Source organism: Hibiscus syriacus, unplaced genomic scaffold (genome assembly GCF_006381635.1).
Source record: "Hibiscus syriacus cultivar Baekdansim isolate YM2019G1 unplaced genomic scaffold, ASM638163v2 tig00110213_pilon, whole genome shotgun sequence".
Taxonomy (NCBI): Eukaryota; Viridiplantae; Streptophyta; class Magnoliopsida; order Malvales; family Malvaceae; genus Hibiscus; species Hibiscus syriacus.
This window is the reverse complement of record NW_024062630.1, coordinates 746,998-758,321: the sequence shown is the minus strand read 5'-3', so window position 1 is coordinate 758,321 and position 11,324 is coordinate 746,998. Positions and strand designations below refer to the sequence as shown.

At 28.0% G+C, this 11,324-nt stretch overlaps 1 long non-coding RNA gene across 1 annotated transcript; it reads right to left on the bottom strand.

The window, feature by feature from the left end:
- On the bottom strand, positions 1-620 carry LOC120113627. Its single transcript, XR_005515330.1, has 3 exons — positions 523-620; positions 389-476; positions 1-293 (listed from the first exon to the last, which is right to left on the bottom strand). It is a non-coding gene; the product is annotated as an uncharacterized LOC120113627 (long non-coding RNA).
- Between the last annotated feature and the right edge of the window lie 10,704 nt (positions 621-11,324).

Below are 11,324 nucleotides of genomic sequence, written 5' to 3'. Positions count from 1 at the left end.
TATAAAATATCTCCTGAGATAGCAGAGACGGTACATCACTTTAGCATTTGCACACACAGAGCAACCATGGCCGTTACAAGCAAATCCCTAACGAGAATTTGCTAATAAAACAAGCAACCAATGGCCACTTTATTCTAAAAACTCAGAAAACGCACAACTCCAAAGAAGAAAAGAGAAACGCCTGACGCCTCTCTTTTGTACTCTCATTTACAGTTGCAAGGGTTGCAGGTGCAGTTGTCTCCACACTTGCAGCCGTTCTCAGCCCCAACTCCATCTCAGATCCCTCAAATTGCCTGCATCAATCAAACAAAAAACAGTGGAAAAAATTATTTTTAAAATCAGAATTTTGCTTTTCTTTTTTGCTTGTTTTCATCTTTGTTATACGTACGGTTTCTGGGTGCCACGCCAAGAACAAGAGTCTCAGTTGTGGATTTCTCCACAAAGCTCATTTCCGTCATGTTGGGTACATCTTGCATCTGTATAAGACAAACGATAAACAAAAGGGTAAACTAATTGAATTACCCTCCGCAGCCAGAGCCGCACTTGCAACCGGATCCGCACCCACAGTTTCCTCCACAGCAAGACATTTTCACTGATTTGAAAGAGAAGAGATTTCAATAAGATGTACGAAGAAGAAGCAAACACTTGAGTGAATTGCTGAGGAATTAAGGCCTTTGAATTTATAGAGCGAAGGGACGACAGAACTTGAATAACAACCGTACACGCGTCATGATATTACGTCTTGCTTATCCGACGAGTACCGTTTCAATTCAACGCTTACCTGCTCTTTTTCAAAGTTATCTTTATCTGTCTATATCATTTACTATGTTTAAGATTCTGTGCCAATAATTTTTTTTCAATAAAGTGTGTAAATTTTAAAATTTTATCCCAAAAAAAAATCAGTAAAATTACTTTTAATTTTTTATTTATTTATCATTATCTAACAATAAGTATATTACGTACCAAAATTCTATTAATATACTAAATGATTTTATAATATAAACTCAATAATTATAAAATACAATAATGAAAATTCAGTATTTGTTTTTTTAAAAATTTATCAAATAATCATTTAATTAGCCAGAAGAAGTTACTTTACAAAATTTAATTAAGAATTTTGTCTGTGCAAAGTATATTATCAATAATAAATATTAAAACTTATAAATTAATTTTAGTTTTAATATGACACATTAGTTTAATTTATGTAACTATATATATATAAATTTTAATTTAATTGTCTAAAAATCATATATATATATATGTCATGTTTATTTATGCTTAGCCCGTTTGATTTATTTATAATGAGAGTAATTATATATTTGTTAACTGAATTTTACTCTCACTCTTATTTTACTTATTGTACTTTAAATCTTTTCCATTTCTAAATAAACTTAATATTGAGTTTTTTGATCACTCGGTTGTTAAATAATTAACGACGTTAAAATGAACTGTTATATAGATGTTAAAACGATGTCGTTTTGATAAAAAATGTTTGTTTAAAAACATCATTTTAATACCATTAACTATTTAATAGTAAAGTGACCAGATATGAGAGTAAAAATCAGTGACAAAAAATTAATATATTAAATTAGTGAAAAATTTGAATTTTTTAAAGTTTAATGAGCGAAATAGAAGAGAGTATATTCAGTGATTAAATTTGTAATTTACTCATTATTATTTTCTCTACTGTTATCTAAATTTTCGGTGAACTACCCTAGAAGTCTAGCTTGTCGTTTTCTTAATTCTCTGTGCGTCTTTTCGGTCCAGTAATGGGTCGATTCAACGGTTATGATATGGGCGGTGGACTTTCCTGAGTGCTTTTGATTTCCAAATTCCAATCATGATTATACTCTAATTTATTTTATCAATCAAATATTTTTAATAATTAAAAGTAATTATAAAAATATTAGATTAATTTTTTTAATTTTTTAATAAATACAATCTACAAACTTAATTACGCGAATTTAAAATTTCTATATAAAAAATATCATCTTTTATCATTGAAGTCACTCGATATATCCTCAATCAAACATATTTACATATTTTAAATTTTAAAATTCTTTATATATTTTTTCTAATTACTCCAATTGTGCAACACCATTTATATATTTTAAATTTTGATTAATTTAGTTCAATTAACGGTTAAAAAAATTGGTTAATAAATTTAAGTAGATCAGTTTGGTCGGTTAATTGAAACAATCGATTAAACACCTTTACCAATTTTATTAAGAGTAATATTTTGGTACCGTATCCAATCTATATTAATATTTAATGTTGTTAAATTAAAAGAAATAAAAAATGAAAAGAAAATTCATTTTTGATGCTTTATGCAAAGTTTAGCTAAAAGGGTGGCTGAGGGCCGAGGGCTGTTCTCTCTCTTACCTTAGAGCTTCAATCCCTCGGCTGCATTACAACCTTTACTTCTACTAAGAAGACCGGATTCATGTGCGGTAATAATATTATATTTAATTGTTTAATTTCGATTTTCGGAGCTGTTAATATTAAATTTCATTTAAATTTATAAACAATTATTCAAGCATGTTTAGACCTATTTACATTTTATTAATTTCTTTTGACATATTTTTTATTAAAATTTTAAATAAGGATCTTAACATAAAAATTATAGTGTCATCATAATAAATAAAGATTTAGTTTTTCATATGATATAAAACTACACAGTACATATGAATAAGTAATTAAGAAATTGAATAAACATTGGACCGGATTAAACCTTGAATATTAAAGTCCAATCCTACTTATATTTTAAAAGAAATGATCTTCTGTCTACAACTACTATATCTTTGTTTGATCAATACTGCTATCACTTAATTCGCGAAGATACTCTTACCTTTAAAAAGATGTACAAAATGAAATCCTCATATAGCAGCAGTTTGGTGGGGGTGGGGGAGGACTAAAACTTGGATTGATCAGGTCCTTTCAGCTGTAAAGGATATCGGCCCTTGATAACCACTTATAATACCAATAACTTATATTCCCCCATCGATAGCTGGATGTTTCAACTTTTATGAAACTATAATCCCATAACTCTATAACAACACCAGTTGAGTTGCAGATATGTATAACAATCTGATATAGAAAAGGCTTTGTTTGCAAGAAACCCACTGCCATTAGGGATGAAGTCTCAACTGAGAAGCAGAGCATGCAATCTCTTCATCGGTGGTAAAAAATACACCAGACATACATTAACCCATTATGTCCCTGGTAATATCCTCACTCACCAACCATTATTTTCTACCAAGATATTAACAATGTGGTTGATTCCTCAACCAGCAATCATAGCCATTGATTCCATGATGATTTAGCCGCACATATGTTAATTTACTCTATTGGTCCTCTACATAATTATGCTGCAACTTGTTTTTTGGTTTTGTTGTCTTTCTGCCTACTTTGTTGCATAAATAAGAAAGTGTGATGGTCGGCAAATCCCATCGAGTATCGGCTGTGTGGTGGGATCTCGTTACTGGAAACTATGTATACCAGGGGCCGAGTTTCATCTTCTTCCACCCGGTTCTTGTACTAAACTTTGTAAGGAGTGTCGTAATAGTATAGATAATAATAATTATAAACTTACTTTAAAATATTCATGTAGTAATTCTGACTGAATTATTTGAGTATATAATTATAATTGTATAATATCCACTTACATAATATAATTTTTTTATAATTTTACACTCACTTATGACCGTTGGATGAGTGAAAATAGATAACTGAAATTAATTAATTATTTTTTTAGTGAATATATTCTCATTTTCTACTTAGTCGTCTATTTTCACTCATCTAATGATCTTAATGTATAAAAAAAAAAAAAGATTATATTTTGTAATTGGATCCTCTTTCTCTAAATATTATTAGCACTTTTAATTTGTTGGGCATAAAAATCAATTTTGTGTTAATGGGAAGTCATGCAACAAAATGATAAAATAAATAATAATAAAAATATATAGTTATAATGATTTAAATGCTATTGATTAGATAGTTTAACATCCAAAGTTCTGTGTGTAAGATTAAATTTGTTTTATATATATATAAAAAAAGGATTATTTGATTGATACTATACTAGAAGTGCCGTGTAAAAAAGCAGTGTCATCTAGCAATTCTTAGGTTTTTTTGGGCCAAAGTTTCGGCCTAATTTAAATTATTTTACTTTACATTTGGGCTGAGAATATAAAGAGGGGAAGGTGGAAATGCCAAAACTGCAATATTTTCCAACTTCCGGACTATCACTTCAAAATTTTATGCAATATATTTACATAAAATTAATTTAATATATGTAACTTTTTTTTTTGAAAAATATCTATTTAAATTCACGTATATGTGTAAAATTATTTTATTTAAATTCAAATTATTAAGAAAGATAAATTCTTTTTAACTACTGCCTTCACTTCAAAAATTTAGTATATATATAGAATTCTAAATAATTAAAATATAAGATTATTTTAAAAATATTATTAATTATTATAAACTCGGCTGACTATTCTCTTTAACAACAATAACTAATATTACTATAAAAAAGGAATAATTAATATTATTAATAATTTAAACAAAATAATAATAGAATTAAAATAGAATAGCTAAAATATATTACATTAAAACATAATAATTAAATTATATATAATCAAATTTAATTAACTAAAAATAGTATGTCTAAACATTAAACAGATAAATACAAAGTTTAAACTTAAATTATTATTATTATACTTTAATTAACTTATATACAATTTTTTTGTTGACTTATATTGAGCGATCTATTAATCATTCAGGAGAAGTTTATGAAACGTCATATACCGAATAATCAGTCATAAAATTGTGTGAACCATCGGTGGTGTCCCTAACAACCTCTCAAGAGTTAGAAGATAAAATTTCATGACCAAAATCACAGCTAAACGTTTCACAAACATAATATTTAATTGCCAAAATTTCAATGGTCTACCCAATATTAATAAATAACACTTCCGTAAACTTTCAAGCTCTTGGGAAGTTCAAAGGTTATTTCGCCACCAAAAATCAGAAAAGCGCCATTACCCTGACTTTGAGGTTTCTCCGACTCCCATATATACATTGGTGGCTGAAAATATGAAATATGGATGCATCCCATCAAACAAAAGTGAAACATACCTCAACAAAAAGCCAAAAGAAAAAGTCGGTCAAATTACATTACGGAGTAGTGCTAATCAACATCAGTAATATACATGTTTTGGCCACTAAAGAGTGTGAGGATTTGTGGCTGAAATGATGCATGAAAATTCCAACGTGATATGAAGATGGAGTGGTTTGGTAAAAATCAATTTGTTTTGGAATTTTCTTTCTTTTGGACGTTGTATTCCTTAATGCACATATTTTGGAGGGCTTACTTCACAGCAAAGGCAACAAACAAAAGGAGGAAGTAACATTATAATATCATGGGTGGGTCTTCGCAATTTATCCTTTGTGTGTTGATGGCAGGCAACACAAAATCTTTTTAAGGTTAATTTAAATTACATCTGTTTATGGATCAAATCAACTTATACTTTGGATTTAAAAGAAATTTTCAATTCAAATTTGAGTTTAGAGTTACAATTAAATTCATTTTGCACATATATGCATAAAGTATAAAAATATAATTATATATATTTATATTTTATAAAAAAATAATTACAAATATTTTTATTATTTAACTTGAATTCAGGTTGGATCAATCTAAATTAAATGGGTTACCAAACTCATGATCCGGTTCGGTTTAATTGAGGTGGGGAGAGATTTCACATATTTTTCTTCCTTTTTCAAATATTTTCTAATTATTAAATGTGTATATTTTTATCATATCATAAACTACTAAGATCATATTTGATATATATATATATATATATATATATATATATTATATATATATATATATATATTGATTGATTGAAGATGAGATCAACGGTCGTTACAAGGAGGCTATAGCCTTAAATAGAAATACAATTAAGCCAATTTCTTATAAAATAAAATCATATTTTAATGATTTCTATTAGCATCACTGTTGCTTTCAAGTAAGGATCCGACAACATAATGTTTTCAAGCACTGTTTCGATAGCATAATGTAAAAATAGGAGAAATTGAATGAAAAGTTGTACGAGTCAAAATGAATTTAACATTATATTAATTTAAAAAATTATAATTTCAATGAGAATAAATTGTAAATGTATCACTTTAAAGGGAAAAATATACAATTTTATCATTTTATATATTTATAATTTAAATTTAGTATTTAATTTTTTATTAATCAAATAACACATTTTTTTTTATAAATTTGGAATGAATACAATGTATTATTTGTTCAAAAACTCTCAACCGTTTGACAATGAATCACTTAAAGGGAAAAATATACAATTTATCATTTTATATATTTATAATTAAATTTAGTATTTAATTTTTTATTAATCAAATAACACATTTTTTTTTATAAATTTGGAATGATACAATGTATTATTTGTTCAAAAACTCTCAACCGTTGACAATGACGCTTGTATTCATGTATATGTGATGTTCAAACCCGAAAACCACAGAAATAACAGTAAATCTCTTAATCGTTGAATTGCTTAGTTCTTGCCCACATAAAATTTTAGGTGTATTGTTTATTGCATCTCAACAAATGATAAGGGATTACGCTATAATTTCTTCCTCGTTAAGTTTCTTAATATATGATTATATTTTGATCAAATTAATTTAATATTGATGATCTTAATTTTTGTTCCATGGGCTCATGGTAATGATGGGCATACTAGAATCTTTGTTACCCTCACCAATTTTGTATGTGGAGTCTATTTTTATAAAAAAATAATAATAATAATAATATTGCTACCAATTGTTTTTCGGGTATTTCCATGACTCTCAACTCTGGGTCTACTCCTCATTCAAGCAGCTCTAGCTACAGTTGCAGTTCCAGGTTAAAGGATGTCATCATAACTTCGGATTCAGGACAAAACAACATTGGCTAGAAGAACTAGCCCAATATTGATAAACCTTTTGTATTTGTGTACGGCTCCACAATCGCATAGGTATCAAAAACAGTTTCTCCATCTGGGGTTGTGTCTACAAATTCTTGCAAATATATATATATTGATATTTCGACGAGTCTACATATTCACTATAGAGGACTAGGATACCCACTAATACTATACCAACTCTTTGACGTTGGTTAGCCTTTATTTAAATTCTTAGTGCATAATATTTAAGCGGCAGGACTAAACATATTATTCAAGCAGTAGAATTACTATATATTTTCAGTAGTAAAGTTTACTATATACAAACTCAAGTACACTAAAAAAAAACATCTAAGCCTTAACTAGAAAATTTAAGATAATAGAACACTTTTATTAATAGAAAACACAATTACAATATTACAACCTAATTCCAATACTTTTCTCTTCTCTTCTCTACCTCCAAACTCTCTTTCTTCAACTCACACTTTTGACACTCATTTCTATATTTTTCATTCTTGCTATAATAATAAAAGTCACTCATATTTATAGATTTTAGTGAACATTAGATTGTTGACACTGCCATATTTGGACACAATGATTACGTATGATTCTGCCATTGATCAAATAACAAAAATAACCTTCTCTTTGTATGTAAGGAATGAATGTGTGCTTCTGTCAAAAACAAGGAAAGGTTGTGTTTTGTAGTGTGTTTTACGGCTAAAATTGGTGAAGGGTTGATTGAATAGAGATAGTGAAGCGGAAAAAATGACCGCGAAGATATCATGGGATTTTGTTTAGTATATTGTTAGAGGAGTTGGTGCGATGTTATTTACTTTTTTTTTTTCCCTTTTAATCTTTATTGAAGAAGAAGAAGGAGGAGGAGGCAGGTAACACGTACATGGTTTTTTTTATTTTTTTAATTGTCACGTAATAATTTTATTAAGGTGTTACGACGGTTAACTGTTGATAGATTAAAATCAAACAAATCAATAATGTAGAGATCAAACACACTTATTTTTTGTACTGGTAATCAATTCGGTTAAATCAAAAATAAGAGAGTTATTCATAATTTACCCCTGAAATATGAAATATTGATCTGTCCCATCAAACACCAGTGAAACGTAATTACGTACTGAAAAAAAGAAGAAGAAGAATTGGTCAAATTACATTATAGATAGTTCTAATCAACATCAACTATGTCTATTTATATATATGTTTGGCCACTAAAGAGTGTGGGATTTGTGGCTGAAATGATGCATGAAAATTCCAACGTTATATGAAGATGGAGTAGTTTGGTAAAATCAACTTGTTATAGATTTTCTTTCTTTTGACGTTGTATTCCTTAATGCACATATTTTGGAGGGCTTACTTCACAGCAAAGGCAACTCTTTGGAATATAAATTCCATATGTCATCTTAGCCATGGCTGGTTATGAAATTTCATGGTGGACCATAAAGTAGGAAATAAAATTATAATATCATGGGGGTCTTCACATTTTCCTTGTGTTTTGGCAGGCAACAATAATTAATTTTAAGGTTGGTTCAAACTATTCTAGTTTTAAAAAATAATTAAATGTGAATTCAGTTTGATCTTACAATTAGTTTCATTGTAAGAATATGTACATAAAATAAAAAAGAATAAATTTCATACATATTTTCAGGGGCAGGCCTATGAGTAGCCCGAGCAACCCCTCAAATTTCTTCGAATAGTGTTAATTTTGCTTCTCCTAAAGTTTTGTCCTGACAAAGGGGCAACCCCTAGTTCATTTTGCAACCCTAGTTCTCTAAATACAATCTGGTTCTATATTTCAATTAAGTTCTCATGGAATTTTTTTGTGTGCAACCCTGGGTCCGCCCCTGCATATTTTTATATTTCATAATTAATTAAAATAAATTTTATTATTTAATTAAAAATTTAGATTAGTCTGATCCAAATTAAATGGGCTACCCAACTCATGGTCCGGTTTGGTTCAATTGAGGTGGGAAGAGATTTCATATTTGTCTTCCTTTTCATGCATTTCTAATTATTAAATGAGTATTCTTCTTCATATAAATTACTAATATCATTTTGATAATTTGTTTAAAACATTCAATTAATTAAAACCTAAATAAATTATTGTGAAACAATAATTTGTGTGCTCTTGCTTGTAACAATATTATTGTGTAGCAGAATTCTTGTGGGATATTTTTTGTAGCAGAATTCTGCATCTTGGGTAATAAAAATTAAAATTATCCAAAAAATATTATTTTGTAACTTTAAAATTTAATTGATGTCTAATATACAATAACATTATATTCTTATTATAAACTAAATAAATTGTGTGTTATGAAATTTTCTTATCCTTTTATTGTTTTATATTTGCATATTCACGTGCTAATTAATGTAATGAATTTTTTTAATAATTATATTTTAATTTAATTTTTAATAACTATTTTCATTTCTGTTTTTAAAAATTAGATACCAAATATATTTTTACTATTTTATTTTTGGGTTCAAGTTTTCATTTATTAACCAAACATGTTTTCTAATTTTCATAAAATTAAAAATGAAAATTATTTTCTGAAAACAAAACAGAAAATAAAAATAGAAAATAGAAAATATTTTCTGGAACTAAATGAGCCCTCCTAACTTTCTCAGTGATTAAATTTTTAAATATATATGATAATCTAAAGGAAAATTAATTTCATATTTTTCTAAAGTATAAAAAATTAAAAAAATTGATATAAAAACTCATGTTCCTTGGCATCATCCTAATAACATATAATATAAAATTATAACTTAAATAAAATATTAATTTTTAAATTAATCAAATAACACAAAACCGAGTATTGGTTATTGCATCTCAACAAATTGATTAGGTATTATGCTATAATTGCTTCCTCATTAATTCTTCTTAATCTATGAATTATATTTTAATTAAATTAATTTAATAATGATAGTCTTAATTACTTTGTTCCATGGACTCATGATAATGATGGGTCAGACTAGAAATCTTTGCTACCCCACCAATTTGGTACGTGGGCTCTGTTTTTATAAGAAGTAAAAGAAATAAAAATAATAATTTAAATAATAGAAAAGATGAACACAGTGTAATAAATGGAAAAGATGGAGGAATGGTTCTGTAGGTCATGTTTCAAGAAACAATAAAATATGTTATGCGATCAACAGAAAAATCTGTACTGCATGAACAACAAGACAGCCCACTTCGCCATTAAAATATTAAAAGTGTATGCATATATATTGTAGTGTTGTAATTAAAAATACATGTCTTTTTATCATCTTTTCTTTTGAAAAATACCATTTGCTTTTAAGTTATTAATATATAATTAACCGACACAGACATAGTGCTATAGCCCCCGAATTTTGATGTGTTTGTATGTTTAAATTGTTTTTTTTTTCAGTTTTCTATTTATACTATCAATTAATTTATGACTGAGTTGAATCATAAATTAATCAAGTATCACTTCAATAAAAACTCAACAAATAAAACTAAACAAAATAAAGTAAAATTCAACCGGAGATACTTATGTAATTTACTTAAAATGTGTTTTTTATACTATAACTTTTCATTATTCTCAAACCCTTATATCGAAAATAATTTTCGTTAAAAATATTAATCAAATTAAAACAGAATTAGTAAAATAATGATTTATCATCAATATGTAACTTCCATAGCTTCTTAAATAAAACTACTCGTATTCGACAAAGGATTTTTTTTATAAGTCGGTTATATTCTATTATACAAACTAGTAGCAACTGCCACAACAAATACAAGCAGAGGGAGACCACCAAGTTAAAGGATTAACACACAATTCCTATTCACACTATCATTTTGATCTGTACATGCATGAGATTCTACCAACTATATCCTTTATACAATTAACATATTATCCATAGTTCGGGAACTCCCCTTAAACAACCTATTGCGCTCCTCCCAAATGCTATACAAAAATCCAGACCAAGCAATCTTAAGGATACAAACCGTGAGAGATTTTCCCCTCAAGTTCTCCCCAGCCCAAAGCAAAAATCCTCCCCAGCATACGGTCATATGCTCCATATTGCAAACCTGAAAGATACTACCCCAAAACACAGCAAGAATAAGAGTCAGAGAATAAATTATTTCCAGACTCACTACCATCCCCACATAATATGCAAATCTCATCAGTATCCATCTTAAAACCTCTCGAGCCTCTTAGTAGGCATCTATCGAATGGTCATCTAGACGATTATGTTTCTCTCTTACTTTATCCCAAATCCAGGCACTGCTAACCAAAGACCGTTAGCACTCCTCGCAAAAAATTCTCAATCTCATCTCTCAACTTCATTAGCTTCCTCAAGATCCAACTGAAGTTGGATTTG